This window comes from Anas platyrhynchos, chromosome 26 (genome assembly GCF_047663525.1).
Source record: "Anas platyrhynchos isolate ZD024472 breed Pekin duck chromosome 26, IASCAAS_PekinDuck_T2T, whole genome shotgun sequence".
Taxonomy (NCBI): Eukaryota; Metazoa; Chordata; class Aves; order Anseriformes; family Anatidae; genus Anas; species Anas platyrhynchos.
In genome coordinates, this window is record NC_092612.1 from 5,049,983 (window position 1) to 5,066,351 (window position 16,369).

General features: G+C 37.9%; 1 pseudogene; it reads right to left on the reverse strand.

The window, feature by feature from the left end:
* Positions 1–4,127: 4,127 nt before the first annotated feature.
* Positions 4,128–16,369, reverse strand: part of LOC139998589 (kinesin-like protein KIF27) — a 33,265-nt pseudogene continuing 21,023 nt past the window's right edge.

A 16,369-nucleotide genomic window follows, 5' to 3' on the forward strand; every position in this document is an offset into this window, starting at 1 on the left:
ATGCCTTGGCGTTTGTGACTTCACAGAATCACAGAATGTCTACGTTGGAAGAGACCTCAAGACCATCGAGTGCCAAACAAAGGCAACTCTGCATTTCCTTCTTAAACACCCGCTTTCTTCAGAAAAACAAAACAAAACAAAACAAAAGAAAAACAAAACAAAAAACACAGAACTTCATCCCTCACACGGGATTCCCGAAGTGAGCCTGCAGGGGCTGCCAAAGGCAGCAGCTCCTCAAGCACTGCTCCCACATGGCTCCCTACCACGGGCTCCATCCATCCCCCAGGAGCAAACTTGGTCAAACTAAGCCCCTTTGGAGATATTGGATGGCAGGCCTTACCAAATGCCGGACAAAGGAGAAGATCTAACCCATTTCGGAAACCAATATTTGCAACAACATCTTACAGTTTGGTGCAAGCAACTAGAACAAATCAATGTTTTAGGCACTAGACCTTTTATTTGCCTCCCAAGGGGAAGGATGCACTTTAATCAATATTAGTTGCTGTATGTGTGTAAATGAGGCAGGAGGAATTGAGACTGAGCACGAAAACATTTGGGGAAAGACTACGGTAATAAGGTGATTAGTCTAAGGTGATTACATAAGGTAATTCAAGATGACACCTCCTGGGGTTTTCGAGAATTATGCAACAAAATCACCTTTTTGGTTACCCAACTTTTCTTGGCTTAAGCAATCGTTTAGAGGAATCCTGATCTTCTTTTTAAGAGTAGTAGTCTTGACTTGTGTAGTGGTACAATGTGCATTTTGGTGCTGTATGAAGGACTAGATTATGATACCTGGAAGTGTAACTGAAACAAGCACCAAGTCAAAACTGGTAAGAATTTAATGAAAACTTTTAATCAAGAAGGATTGTAATAAGCCAAAGAATTTGCTTAGGCTCAAGAAAAGGGGGGACTTGAGACAGGGAACAAGATAAAGACTGGTGATTCCTAGGTCTGAGCTAGCACCATTGTATGTTAAGGACCCGAAAGACAAGGAAGTAAAAGACTGTGTCTTTTACTTTCCGCTGGCTCTTTGCTTGTAATACAAGCTTCACCATTCTAACTTGCAATTTAGGCAATCTTAAAACAACTGAACCATGACAGTAAAATATGAAATTCTTCGTATTTTCAAAAGTAGTCTGCAATTTCATTAGCAGAACACACAAAACATAGTCTTTGAATGTGACTTTAATGTACACAGGGATTTTTGTTATTTTTAAAGCTCATCACTTTTTTATTACATTGTATTATGCCCCAAAATATATTCAGAGGAAAGATAACTAAAGGTAATTATACAAAAATACTGAGCGCTTCTTACAAACGTTACAAACATATGGATTTGAAAAAGTTAGAAATTCACAGGGACATTCATCCTTCTACATTTCGCTACAGTTTGGCTGCGATGGATGTTTCCTCACAGCAAAACATGTCCTGGACTACATGCTTCTTTGTGTATTAGACACAGAATAATCTTCCCCATGCTCATTTACAGTCCAACCTGTGCAATATTCATGTTCACACTGCCACAGCATACTTTCGAGTAATGAACCTCTAGCTTATTATCCTGCCTGGAGAGCTAAACCTCAATTCACTCTGGTAGCAACAGATGCATATGTGACCAGCATCTACGTGTTACAAAGACATGGCACTACCTCAAGTGTGACGAAATAGAACCATCAGTTAAGAGGAAGAATGAGTCACACTGAGCCTTAAGACGAAACACGGGGCCAAGAAGGCTGCACTGTGCGTGTGAAGTGGTGGTGGTGGCAGTGTGAGGTGTAAGACAACCAAGATAATGACAATGATTAAACCATTTTTGCTTCTACACTAGAACTACTTCATTTTAAGTTTGAGTTGTGGTTAGTAGGACCTGGAACAATCAAAAAAACTTTTCATAGTTGTTTGTTGGTCCTTTTTTTTTTTTTTTTTTTTTTTTGGTCAAAGCATAGATCACATTAGGAAGCTTATCTTCTTACTACAAATATCTAGGTCTTTTAACCTTAATAAAGAATGATTTTAGTTAACTGGAAGTATGGACCTCCTCATTGACAATCTTCCAAGAAATAACTTCTATGAAATCAAGTGCTGGCAGCAAAATCAAGTTGATTGTTTAAAATACTGGCATCTAAAAGCATAGCATATTACACATTTGTTAATTATAATGCCATTCAGAGCCTTTCAGATCATAAAATACCGTTTTCTCAACCACAACAGTGTGAGACTGTAGCTTCTGAAATTATGCTCGAATCCACAGAAAACCAAACACGAATTTAGAACAGTGTTATACCACTGCCTCTATTACAAACTGATGTTGTCTCTCCTTTGCAAGTGTGGGGAGATGTAGTACCTTCCTGGATAAGAGTTAGTTCAGTAAAAATATGAGTTTTATGTCTATCTGATATACTTCTGTCTGTTTGCTACCCCTCAAATGATCTACTGACAAACACAAAAGCATTTTAAGATCATGTACTTACATTTAGTAGGTGCCATTAGTTGATGGGGTGACTCTCCAAAAAAGCCCTTCAATTTCTTCTTCAGCTGTCTGCTGGTTTTCTCTAGAATAAAAGAAGTCTTTTTCCAGTTGCTGGACTTTTACTTCATACTCTTTCAAGGTTTCTGCAATACCTTCACCATCTTGTTCTAGGGCAAGTAAAACTAGTATGAGAATCAAATCTTCACTTCACTTCTCTGTGCCAAAATCAAGATGCCCAGCTAGAGAATGTCCTGTATTTTGCTGACACTCTGCTTTCAGGGTGTACATTTAAACTAGTATGACAGAGGAGCAAAAAGCCCATGCCAACCCCAATTCTCCATTTTAATAGGAGCATTTAGAGGATAAAGATCAAGGGGATTGCTATCTTTCACCTTTCCAATGTCAACAAATTGAATATAAAAATGTGACAATTCTGACCGTTTTTTAAAAATGGTCAGCTTTTTTCTTTTATACAAGCACCTTGTGTCTGTTCATCAGCATCCTACACGACATCAGAATTAGTAACAGCCAAAATGTTATCTTTCTACCTCATATCTTCTTTTTTCTTTCATATGAAACACAGTATTTCTCAACAGTGACTAAAGATAATATCTGCTGTACAATTCCCCTTGGAAAACAAACAAGCACCCTTGAAATGATGCAGTATCAACTGTAGTTTTTTCTCATGTTCTCTGTGTTGTAGCATCAGCTGCCTGTCACACTGCAACTTGATGTGCTCAAGTGCAGATTCCAATTCACGTTTTATATTTTCCTGGTCTATGACCTTCATCTCCTGTTCTTCAGTCTGCAGTTGTAATTTACATTCAGACTCTCGCAGGCCAACAATCTAAGACAATCTAATACACTTCTATCAAACCATTTCAACAAATGCTTTTACAGTTCTGCTTAATAGATGAATGGATACAAAAGCAATTGTCTGTATAAGCTGTAAGCTTATACTGGAAACAGATTTGCCTGCTGACACGAGTTCACACTTCAGAATTGAGCTCTGTAGATTTTGATCACATGGACTAGTGGATTTTTTAATGCCCTGTGCAGAACTTAAACTGATACAAGAATTTTTTTCCTGTTTCTGGAAAACTGCCAATTTGTGTACCACAGACAACTTGTTCACAAAATCACCCAAGGTTCACCCATGGGCAAAGAGAGACACCAAGTCCTAATGCATTTCTTTTTTATGTTTCCAGGTGTCATTACGATTCTTCAGTATATGGTGGTAAGCGCTTGTTTGCAGAAAGATTTTATAATGGATTTGGAAAAAAGAAATACTATCCTGAGGTTAATAAAGACTGCAGGTGGGAAGAATTTCAATACGACACCACTGTTTAAATATGTTGCTACTTGAGAAGTTAGCAGCATAAAGCAGTGGAAAGGAGCAAGGAAATTTCCAGAGTTGCAACACCTTTTAAGCTAATGACACCAAAACAAGATACAAACAAGTAATAGAAAAGCATCCTTTTTTATGTTGATGTCAAGATGCAAAATATCCAAATTAACAACAGATGTGAGTAACCTAAGCAGGCTTTCAAGGAAAGTGGATTAAATTGACTTTACTTCTTGACACTATTTCATTTAACTATTTAGTGCAATAACAGGTAATAGGATAAAATATTGATCATTAGCCAAAGCAAACCTTGTTAAAGTATTTGAAGAGGATAGCTCTGAGCTCATCAGCAGACAAGGAAACTAGTTTTCCTATTGCATTATCCTCACTCTGTGAAAGGATCTGTGAAGAGGATCTAAGCAAGTACTGGCGACTCTGAATACTTTCATTCTTGTAATTAATAGCAGCCTCCAGGGCTTCAATTCCTTCTTCCAGCTGCAAAAGGACATGTTCTTCCTACACAGAAACACAGGAGTGAGATTGTAAAAAAAGTACAAAACAAATCTTTGTGTGCATAAGACATTAACTTCATTCTCAAAGGTGAATCTCAATTTAAGAGCAAGACTAACTAGTAGTAGTACAGAGAATGGAATGGGAAAAATAAGAGGAAGAGTACAAATCTAGAACCTGCTTGGAGCAAGCAGGAAATGTCTTGATATCCCTTCCACAGACCAGAGTTCAAACAAATGGTTCATCACCACAAAAGCCTACATTCTATTCTTCCTCCATTTTCCCCTCCCCACAATTTGATGACTTCTATTACTTTTTCAGTTGAACTAGTTTTCTAATTAGCGATTAATGAACCAATCAGATCTGTAAGCAGTTTGGTGACCATTATCTGTGCAGGAAGGTGGCAGAAATTCATGCCCTGAAGTATTGCAGAAGATTCTGTGGAGTGAAGCAAATAGGATTCTTTCTGGCATGCTATCAGCTCAGTAATAGGCCCCAACTGCTGCTTCTCAAGCCCTAAAACAAATCTGTGTATTTTACATCAATTTATTCAATCTTCAACTTAATTATACTGATCAATTCAAGTGTGTAACATCCACAATATGGCTTATTTTCATTGTAACTATATGGAGGCCTTCAGGTGAGGTTTGGTCTTTCACAAAAGCCTATGAAAAAAAAAATCAAGGGACATCACTATTAGAGTACTTCACCTTGTTCTATGTCCTGATAGGAAAATAGCTGCCTAAGATAAATTGATGGACATCCTGTTTCATTATTTCTAATTATAGAATTGTTAGGCCAGCGACATTTGTCCGGACTCTAGCTAAAGTAAGTAAGTTCCTCTGAAAGTATATGTTGTTCACTGTTATGGAAGTAGTGCCATTATAGCAGTATTTTCATGTCGGCTGTTAACAAAAACACCCAACCTCAGTTCCTTGATTCACAGAATCACAGAATTTCTAGGTTGGAAGAGACCTCAAGATCATCGAGTCCAACCTCTAACCTAACACTAACAGTCCCCACTAAACCATATCCCTAAGCTCTACATCTAAACGTCTTTTGAAGACTTCCAGGGATGGTGACTCCACCACCTCCCTGGGCAGCCCGTTCCAGTGCCTCACAACCCTTTCAGTAAAGAAATTCTTCCTAACATCTAACCTAAAACTCCCCTGGCGTAACTTTAGCCCATTCCCCCTCGTCCTGTCACCAGGCACATGGGAGAACAGGCCAACCCCCACCTCTCTACAGCCTCCTTTAATGTACTTATACAGAGCAATAAGGTCACCCCTGAGCCTCCTCTTCTCTAGGCTGAACAAGCCCAGCTCCTTCAGCCGCTCAATTCTCTACTGTCTAATACTGGGAGACATTTTAGGTCATGATTGGAATACTTTATTATACAACATTGCCTACAACTTTGATGTATCTCAGAGATAGTTACTTACTTCAGCTGACAACACTTTTCAGTTACCCTCTTTCAGTTTCTCATCCACACTATTTCTTCTTCTGAGTAGCTGATCCCTTTCCTTCTGAAGAACCTGAATTTTTTCCAGAATGTCTGTCTTATCTTCAGTAGTGCTGTCCTGAAGCTGCATACCTTTATCACACAATTCCTGGTCCAGCATACTTAAGCGAGTAGACAATTTCATACTATCTTTGTTTAAAGCCTTTAAAAAAAAGAAAAAAAAAGAGAGAGAGAGAGAGAAAGAAATAAGAGGAAGAATGAAAGAAACCGTAAATATAAAACTCCTCCCCATAAACATGTACATGAGACTGTCGCATCCTAAAGTGGAAGACCTGTCTACTTCTTGTAAAGGGATGCCATTTAGGCTAAGTAGACAGCTACCATAAAATTTACTATTTAATCAAAAGATGAAAGAAAACAAAGAAAAGCAATGTGCAGTTTTCTACATATCTTACATGAGTTAGTCATTACGGTGACAATGACATTTCAATTTCTGTTTCTCAGTAGCCAAAGTAAATAATACAGAATGTTTCTCTGCCATGTTCTCTACTTTGCAGGCATTGAGCAATTTTTTAGATATCGTTATTTAATGTGTTGCAATAACAGAACTTTGGAAGTCAGATTTTGTTTTGTTGTTAGAATTTCAGGGATATCATGTAAATAAAGGTTATTACATTCTATTACTCATGTTTAAAATGTTCATTTGATCAAGCCACACAATAATGTAATGGCAGCGCTAGAGATACAAGTCGCATGGCTTAAACCTCTTCTGTTATCCGGCTGCCCTCCTCCCATAGTCTTTTCAGGCAGTTCTACAATTGTGTTAAGTTTCTTTCTTTCTTTCTTTTTTTTTTTTTTCTTGAATCCCCTGGCTAGATCTCAGTTTCTTGATTTCTAGGAGGCTCTTCTCTTGCAATAATGCTTCTTTTTTAGCTACAATGGCTTCTCTTTTCTTTAAATCTTCTTCTAGTTCCGCTAACTGTTGGTGCTGTTGAAGAATTCTTTCCATTTCTTCATCCAGCCATTTCTTTTGCTCTTCTAACTTCTACAATTTAAACAGAGATCCAGAGAGCATTAACGAGGACTATTTGGGTCAGAATTTTATGACTATGTTTTTCCTCTTTTAGAGTAACTGATAAAACGTGAGAAATCAACATTTCAATTCTTAACATTAAGTGATCAACAGAATCCTGATTCAGGATAATACAGAAATAGGACTGACTTAAGGAGAGGCTCAGCAATGTTATATTACTACATCTTATGCAAACAATTTTATCAGATGCTTTTAAGGAAATGTATTATTTTCCTAAAAACAGTTATAGAAATAGATGTCATATATAGAATGACAACAACTAAGTTTGAAAGGTACCACAAGAAATCAGCTAGCCCATCCTCATTGCATGATTCTTGCCCAAGACCAAGATTTGTGGAAAAACACATCGTGATGAGAAACTGCGATGCTGAAAGAAAGAAAAAATGGGAGTTCTGATCCTGCTAGCAGAGTCTATTATAAGTCTCTTCTGAAGCAATGGTTTATCAGTGGGCATATTGCTGGTATGGCTAAGAAGTTGCTTTTATTTCGTTTTTTAAATTGATTTTCACCTCTAAAGACTTTGGTTAACTCATGAAACTCTCATGTTCCAATGTCTAGTTCTGAAATCATGCAGGTAGCACTGTTGCACAGGAAACCTACTATTCTAACACTGTCATGAACAACCAAAACCATAGCCGTCTGTCATATTTGTCAGATGGGAAAAGAAATAAACAAACAAACCGTGCAACATTTATAACAGAGCTCATCAGAATCACCTTCAAGCCTACCAGACAACCAAACTCGTTGAATTTCCAGCTATCTGAATTACTACCTTTGACAAGTCATAGAAAAAACAAAGACATTACAGCCCTCTCCTTTCGTTCATTCAAAACCAGTTAAAGAGCTTCTTGACTTGTCTCAGTTTTTGCTACAAAAAAAAAAAAAAAAAACAATTTAAAAAAAAAACAGGGGAGGGAGGACGGAATACTCTTCTTCCAAACGCTTTACAAAGATGACACGGGGTGAATAAAGACACCTTTCTTTTCAGTGTCCACACAGATTTGGAATAGATTAGCTACCTCTGATTTCTGTAAAGTCCCCACCGAGTTATTTTTCTTCTTTTTAAATGCAGCAATCTCTCTGTCTTTAAGAATCTTCTGTTGCTGTTCCATCTTAAGCTGAAGTTCCTCTAAACAAAAACAAACAAACAAAACTTTCTTTCTGCCTCAATCAGTGTGTTTTTCAAACACATTTAATGACAGAATCTACACAATCATGAAATCAGAAATATTGAACTAATTTACATGCAAAATTGCAACTCAGGGCTAGACATCACATAATAACATTCAAAAAAATAGCTGAAGAGAAAGGAAGAATGAAGATTTCTGTGAAAATACTTATACACAATTTCTTCAGTGTCAAGTAAGCAATTACTTAAAAGGACAAAATCTGGTAGTATAGTACATTGCCTTTGGGAAAACAAAGGTCAAACTGGTTGATCTTATTCTTTGTCATAAGGAAACAGAAAGAATCCTACTTTAATTTGTAGCTGGTCCCGCTGAAGCTCTGCTTCTAGTTGCTTCTTTTTTTTCACTCTCCTCACGCAGTCTTTTCTCTAGCAGGGTCTGCTGATGCTTCATCTGAGCCACGTTCTGTTCAAGTTCTATTGCTCGTTTTTCACTTTGGTTAGATAGAGAAGCCAGATTCTTAGTGTCTTGCTTCTTCTTCTGTAAGGCCTGAATGTTCATGGAAAATTTCAGCTTAACAACAGGAAAACTTAAAACTAAAACCCGACTCAGGTTAATTCTCTATTTCACTGAGTTAGGACAGTGAGCAAGACTTGCTACATTTTGCCACAACAATCACACATTATCTCTAAGGTCTCTGAGCCTTCGTAAAATCATCAAAGACAGAACTATCTAACTACTTAGTTGTTAAATAGTAGTGGGTATAACTGTGTGAAGGTTCTCATTGGCTACTTCAATCCAACTAGCTTCAATTGTGTGAAGCTGGTGAGAGTTTCACAAGCAGAGTGTACGGATTTCAAAGGTGATGCTGAGACAGGAATTTGCAAATCCTAATGGTCATATTGGAAATACCTGCACTTTCAGCTTAGCTGCATCCATCTTCTTTCGGAACTCTCTTTGCAGCTTGGCTTTCTCAGCTCCTTATTCTCCAGCTCCTGAAGCTGCTTTTGAGTTTCGGCCAGTTCCATTTTGGCCTGCTCGGATTCTTGCTCCGGTTTAGTTATCTTCAAAGAATATTGCCTGCTTACACACTCTGCATCCTTACCTTAAAGACATCATATCCAAATAGTTTTAAAACAGCAAGCTAATAATTTGCAATGTATCACTTAAACCTGTAATTGAATCGTTACTTACTTCATCCTGATTAAACCAAAAATTTCTGAGACATTTTACAAACCTAAACAAACAGCTCCCTTATAACACTGAAATATAGATGAACGAAGGAATCTTAAATCTGAACTCTTCATAAATCATCTGATGTCACCAAAGAAAGTAACACCTGAGTGCCACATCAAGTGAAAATTTTCTGCCTACTGCAGTCCTTGACAAAATAGCTTGCCTGTATTATTATGTTTTTTGTTGTTTGTTTGTCTGTTTGTTTGTTTGTTTTTCCCCAGAAGAATATGCTACATATTTCTCAGCTTTCAACTTGGTAATCAGCAAAAAACTCTCGATTGTGTTTCTACTGATTTGCCCTGTTCGGGCAATCTGATTTGCTCTGTTTGGGATTCCGTAAGTACTGTTACTGGGGGCGCACAATGTTTCTCAATGCCAAAAGACTGCCTCAGGAGAATATGTACACACTAGAAGAGTGTGATTGAAACAGGTAAGCACAGATCTTTAGGGTCATCACAATGATAAGTTTCTGGCAAGCATATATATATCAGGACAGGTGTGTAATGATATAGGCTAACAGGGACACTGACCTTTTCCCTCATCCACTTCTGACTCCTGCTTCTCTACTGCTATGATGGCAATGCAAGCATTCCCAGCACAGTGTCGTATCTTCTCTCCTATCCCAGACACTGGGTGACAAACACATGTCCATGAAGAGATCAGTTGCACTAAGCATACATGAAAAATTACACTATAGGTGGACAAACACAATAAGCTACAAAACACAAAAAAATATTTAACAAACAAATCTGCAGATCACAGCTGAGTAGGACACAATAAAAATTTGCAGCCTTCAATGCACTCATAGCAAGTAATTCATAGAAGTTAGGAAATTGTAAGTTACCAGAAGTATTCCCGCAGAAGAAAATTACCCAAAAACTAAGATATGCAGGTCTTCAGAAGTTTTGTGTCTTTTTTCTTGCTTATTTCTGAATGTCTTCATTTCAATTTTTCAGTCACTTACCTGTTCTTACTAATTCCTTAATAAGTTCTTCTTTCATTTTGATGTTAAGTGCAAGTTCTCCCATTTTTTGCTTGGCCTCAGTGAGTCTCAACTCTGAATTCTTTAACTTCTGCATGTTAAAAACATGACTTTTCTGGAGGCAGTTGATTTCTTCACCTTGAAAGAAAACAAAACAATGTGGAGACCAAAAAAAAAAGGAATAAAAAAGGAATAAAAGGAATACACTCTTTAGCCAAAAGACAGTGATCTGAAATATAGTATGTATAGAATTCTTACAAATGAAGCGAAAGAGCCAAAAGGAGAGAGTATTGCAAAGAGTCTTTTCCCTGCCGTCTAAATATGGAAATGACAGCATGCATTAGCATTTCAAGAATGCTAATGAATGCTAATCTGAGAGAGAAAAAACATATTTAATTTAAGCATTTTCAGTGCATCTCTGATGAAATAATAGCATGTTTCCTTTTCTTGAACTAGTACTAGATTTGTAGGTCAAGTGCTTTCTCGCTAGTAAGTAGTACTCAAACATTAAGGTCACTGATGTCAATTTCAGAAAAGGGAAAGGAAAATAATTAAAAAATAAATTTATGTTGAGCTATAATGAAAAAAGTATTTGTAGCAAATAAAGACATTTTGATGAGAAAAATAATTACATGTGATAAAGACATTATTGCATATTCTAGTATTATATCTAACACAATTTACTCTCATGACTTCCATTTTACCTGTGGCTGTATCAGTCTGTGGCACAGATTTGTCACATAAGCTGGACTTGTCAACTTGACATTTCATGTCACTTTGCTCAAAGGGAAAGCACAGAGAAGCCTGTTTTCGTGTCCATTTTTTGTTTATTGAATGCCTAAGAAAGAATGGAAAACATGATACATTCTAAACACAAAGGGATTTTTTTTTCTTTTAACTTTATATAAAGTACATGATATTAAAGAGAAGAGTGCCAAATTGAGAAAGCTTACATAAGCATTTGCACCTTCTTCTTCCCATGCTTGATCTTGTTGGATGATGTCCCCAAAACAAAGATCATGCAATCTTTATCGCATCAAAAAAATGTGGTTTATAAACTAGTTTCATAATATGCCTAGTTGGTCCTGCAAATTTATTTTAAGTAGTATCACAAATGGCCTCACATTACAGTAGGATTAGGCAGTAATATTATATTTGCTATATATTTATCTGTAACAAAAGTTAAAGAAAAAATTACCTAAATGAGAAAAAAAAATAAATTACTTTTGACTGTCTGTATTTTCTTTCTCTTCATCACTCTGATAGAGAGGTGGCAGTGAAGGACTTCATCTTGATCTTCTATGTAGCTCAGTATCATCTGGCTACGAGCACGGAATCCTGCCATCATCCGAGCCAGGGAAAAAGCAGGGGGACTGGTATACACCTGCCAAAAAGCACCAAAAAAACACTTGGAATAGTTCAGTAATTCTTCATTGATATTCCAATAGTATTTCAGTTTAAAAGTCTATCACTACCTGACCTTGTATGCAGAATTGCAGGTGTTTAAATAATATTTCTGAGTACCTGTGTACCAGAAGGTTTTGCAAGAGAAGGTTCTGCTTAGAACACTTGTCCCAAGTGCAAAAGAAGGTACTGTTACCAACTTATTACCCAAAATGTTCAGTTTATCAGTACAGAATAATCATTCATTTTGGGAATGCTTCCTATCTGAACTGTTAAACATTGCACAAAAAGATCACTAAAGACTACAGCTTTATGACTGTGATAAATTCTGTGTTTTAAGTCAATTTGTATGGGGCTTTGAGCAACCTGATCTAGTGAAAGGTGTCTCTGTCCATGGCAGAGTTGGACTAGATGATTTTTAAAGGTCCCTTCAAACTCCAGCCATTCTGGGATTCAAAATGTAAGCCCATAGATTTTGGACAACTGGGACATAGCGTGTGTTGCAAGACATTCAAAAGTACTTTTTCAGTCTTCAATGCTAAAATGCTTCAAAGCTAAACAGCAGCTGACAAGAGGTCACCATAATTTGTCATGCCCAATAGAATTATTGAACAATAACTGTTAAAAAAAATGTAATGCTTAGGTAGACCTTACCTTTCGTGTCTCTGTCCCTGAAGATGGGTAAAGGGAGTGTAGCAGACTCTTTGTGAGTGGGACACTGTATGGCCTTCTTGCAGATGCCGTAACAGCAGGCCCATCTCCACAAGCACTTGAGAAGTCCCAAGTTTTCACAACCATAAACTTCTCTAATTTTTCTTTTAGCTGATCAATAAGGATTTGCTGTTCCACCATTTTTTCATTCTCATATGAAAAAAACAAAAACAAAAACGGTTGCTGATCATCAGATTTGCATCATACCTTTCTAAATTCATTATAAAGGTCAGTCTTCTTGTATATCATTCACTAACTCTAAATTCTTCTGCAGTGCACAGGCAAATTCTGCAACAAACTGAAAATTCTCTGGCATGACAGGTAGAATCTTACCTCTCCCCAAACTCCAATCATTTTTTTGAGACATTTTTGTCTCTAAAGGACCTGTCCTATATAAATTATGTCAGCTAGATTTAGACATCTAGTGAGAAGTAGATGACATATTTATCAGCCCTTGCTTGCCTTATTTGTGTGTTCATGGATAAATAAAACGGTAATTCAAGAAAAATGTTCAAATGAAGCACATGGTCTGAGTTTAAAGAATGAAATGTACATACATGTAGGCTTCCTCTTCCTCTTGGAGTGGTCCAACTTGAAAGATTATTTTTATTAATTAACATTCATAAAATTGGACGTGACCCCAGGATCCCCTGTATCAACCGTTACTTTCTTTTCTACCCAGCCTCAAATTTGTCGGTAATGCTAGTTTGAAGAACTTACTTGCCTTTCCTACAGCAATCTCTGTGCATTGTTCAAAATTACATATCTTCACTGAACTGATTTATCCATAAGGCCAAGACCATACAATTTTCAGTCTTCTCTGTTCCTTTCAGAATACATCGAAAATCTTGCCTACCAACAGGAAATTTGAATAACAGCTAGAGATAGTTAACTAAAGTATGCATTCTCCTACTTTGAATCATATATTTTTTATTTATTCTTTTTTTCTCATCTTCTTAGACTGCAAGTCCTTTCCCCATACATAGACAATGCCCCACAAATTGACATTTTGTTGGAATACAATACATAATATTTCTGTGTCATAGCAAAAAGAATATATATGTCAATACCATACATTTTATGATTGTGGAAGTAGTAATGGGCAACTCCACCTTGCAACTTTTTTTTTTTTTTAATCCCTATAAGACTCTGTCCCTTATGCCCTTGTACATACAACCCCATAGTGCATAACCTGTTACATAAATACATGGGTACAAACATTTACATGCTACTTTTACAGTTCTTATTCTGTCATGTATCATTGAAACGACACTTTCCTGTGCATACAACTTTAAGCCATTTGACACAAGCATTTGATTTAATTATTATACTGATTTTTCTGTTTTTAAGTAAAAGTGAGAGCTGCGATCTTTTGCCTACAGTACAACTGTTTCTGTTCATAACATCTGCCTCGTATCCTCCATAGGATACAATTATAAGCATAATCGTATATAAGCATCTATGTGTATTAGAAGCATGGATTGTTTCAGTCTAATAAGCTGACAATATGCAGTATGGGTTAAAAAAGGAAAACACACAAAAAAAGCCTATCCAGAGATGACAGAACAGAAAAAAAGTTACAGAGGGAAGGAAAAGATGGTGACCAGTGTACTTACCTTTCATTCATTGACTCTCCCCAAGCCATCAGCAAAGAAGAGGAAAAAGGAGGAAAAGGAGGAAAAGGAGAATAAGGAGGAAAAGGAGAATAAGGAGAATAAGGAGAATAAGGAGAATAAGGAAAAAAAGGAGAAAAAGGAGAAGAGTACTAACTAGCCATGTTTATGCTGTTCCCTTTAAAAAAGGTCAGATCTATCATCCTATAAAGTCAGATCTATCAACTATCCTATATATGGTCTCCTGGATCTTGAAATGCTATTCACTTACTACCCATTACAATTTCATTAGCATATACAAGATCTAGAGAGGGAAGGAGGCAAGCAGTGTTTCCACTGTGTCACTCAGCTTCTTGTAATAGTAAACTCTCAGAATACTAGGATGAAATTCTGTCTTAAAAAGTCAAAAGGCAACAATACTTTACTCTCACACTGAATAAAGATATAACAAAGCATGTTTCTACACAGCCTTTCAATTAAAGCATTCTGTAGGAACTTGATGGTCTTTTTGAGATTCTAAACAATCTTTTAAAGCCTTTCAAGTCCTAAATCATGAATCGTCCTGAAACAACTTAGCAACAACACAGATCTGGAGGAAGGCAGGAAGCAAAGAGAGGGTGAATGAATCACTTAATATCATACAGGAAGGCTGTGGCAGTTAGGCTGATACACAAACTTCAGGAATCACAGTACTGTGATTCACCCACTAGATGATCTCAGCTCATTAGGGAATACAGCTCTAATTCAAACAAGGTGCTTGTAAGACTGGTAGGTGTTTACATCCAAAAAAATTCTGAAGGATCTGTCTTGAAATCATGAGTACATTCCTATAGTGGATGGATGGTTCGATATACATACATGTAATATATGCCAGAGGAAAAATACCTGTAATCTATGTGTTTCTTCAGCCTTCTTTAAAGATTCCAGTTGCTCTTCATTTTCCTGTATTAATGTCTTTATCTGATTCTGCAATATCTTCAATTCATGATCCTTCTGGATGAATACTTCCTCATCCATAGCTAGAGCCTGCTAGATAATAAAAGGAAAATTCAGCCAGTGGAAAAGCAGGCATTGTTATTCTTGAAGTTGGAAAATTAAATACATACATATATTTATTTGTTGTTCAAAGATGTGATTGGAACTGCAAAGTTGGGACGTATATATGGCAAATTCTCCCACCATAGAATCACAGAACAGCTGAGGCTGGAAAGGACCTCTGGAGGTCACCTGGTTTAACCCCTGGCTCAAGCAAGGCCACCTTGAGCAGGATGCCCAGGACCATGTCCAGGTGGCTTTTGATGGTCTCAGAGGATGACTCCACCTCTTTGGGCAACTTGTTCCAGTGCACAGCCACGGCCACCACACAGTACACAAGTGCTTCCAGATGTTAGCCTAGAAGCTCTTGTGCCCACTGCCTTTTGTCCTGGCTGCACGTTCACTGCACCTTCCCTTCAGGTATTTGTAAGACATTGCTAAAATCCCCCACTGAGCCTCCTCTTCTCCAAACTGAACAGTCCCATCTCTCTCAGCCTTTCCTCATTGGAGAGGTGCTCCAGTCCCTTAAGCATCTTTGTGGCCCTCTGCTGCACTTTTTCCATTATGTCCCTGAATCTCTTGCATGGGGGAGCCCGGAACTGAACAGAATCAAGCAGAATGCAGTAGAGAAGTTGGAAAGGACCTACAAAGATCATCAAGTCCAACTGGCTGACCACTTCAGGACTAACCTAAAGTTACAGCATGTTATTGCGGGCAGTGCCCAAACGCCTCCTGAATACTGACAGGCATGGGGCACCAAACAGCTCGCTAGGAAGCCGGTGCCAGTGTCTGACCATCCTCATGGTACAGAAATTTTCCCTGATGTCCAGCGTGAACTGGACATCCCCCACAGCTTTGTGCCATTCCCATGCATTCTTCCCTCAGTTACCAGCAGCACAGACCAGCACCTTCCCTCCTCAGCAAGTTGCTGAGAGCCATGAGGTCGCCTCTTGGCCTCCTATTCTTCAGACTGGACAACACAAGTGTTCTCAGTCTCTCCTCATAGGACCTGCCTTCCAGCCCTTCTACCAGCTTTGTTGCCTTCCTCTTCACACTTTCAATTATCTTCACATCCTTTTTCAACTGGGGTGCCCCTGAGCACACGATACTCAAGGTGAGGCCACATCAATGCTAAATATGGTGGGAGACTCCTCTTTTGACTGGCTGCCTATGCTGTGTATAACGCACCACAAAATACAGTTTGCAACTGCAACTGGACACACTACTCCAGCTGTGGCCTCACTGAGCGGAAGGATCACATCTGTTGACCTGTTAGTGACACTTTGCCTAGTGCAGCCAACAAAACCACTAGCCTTCTTAGGAGGAAGGGCACATGGCTGACTCATGTTCAACTTGGTGGCCACCAGGACGCCCAGCT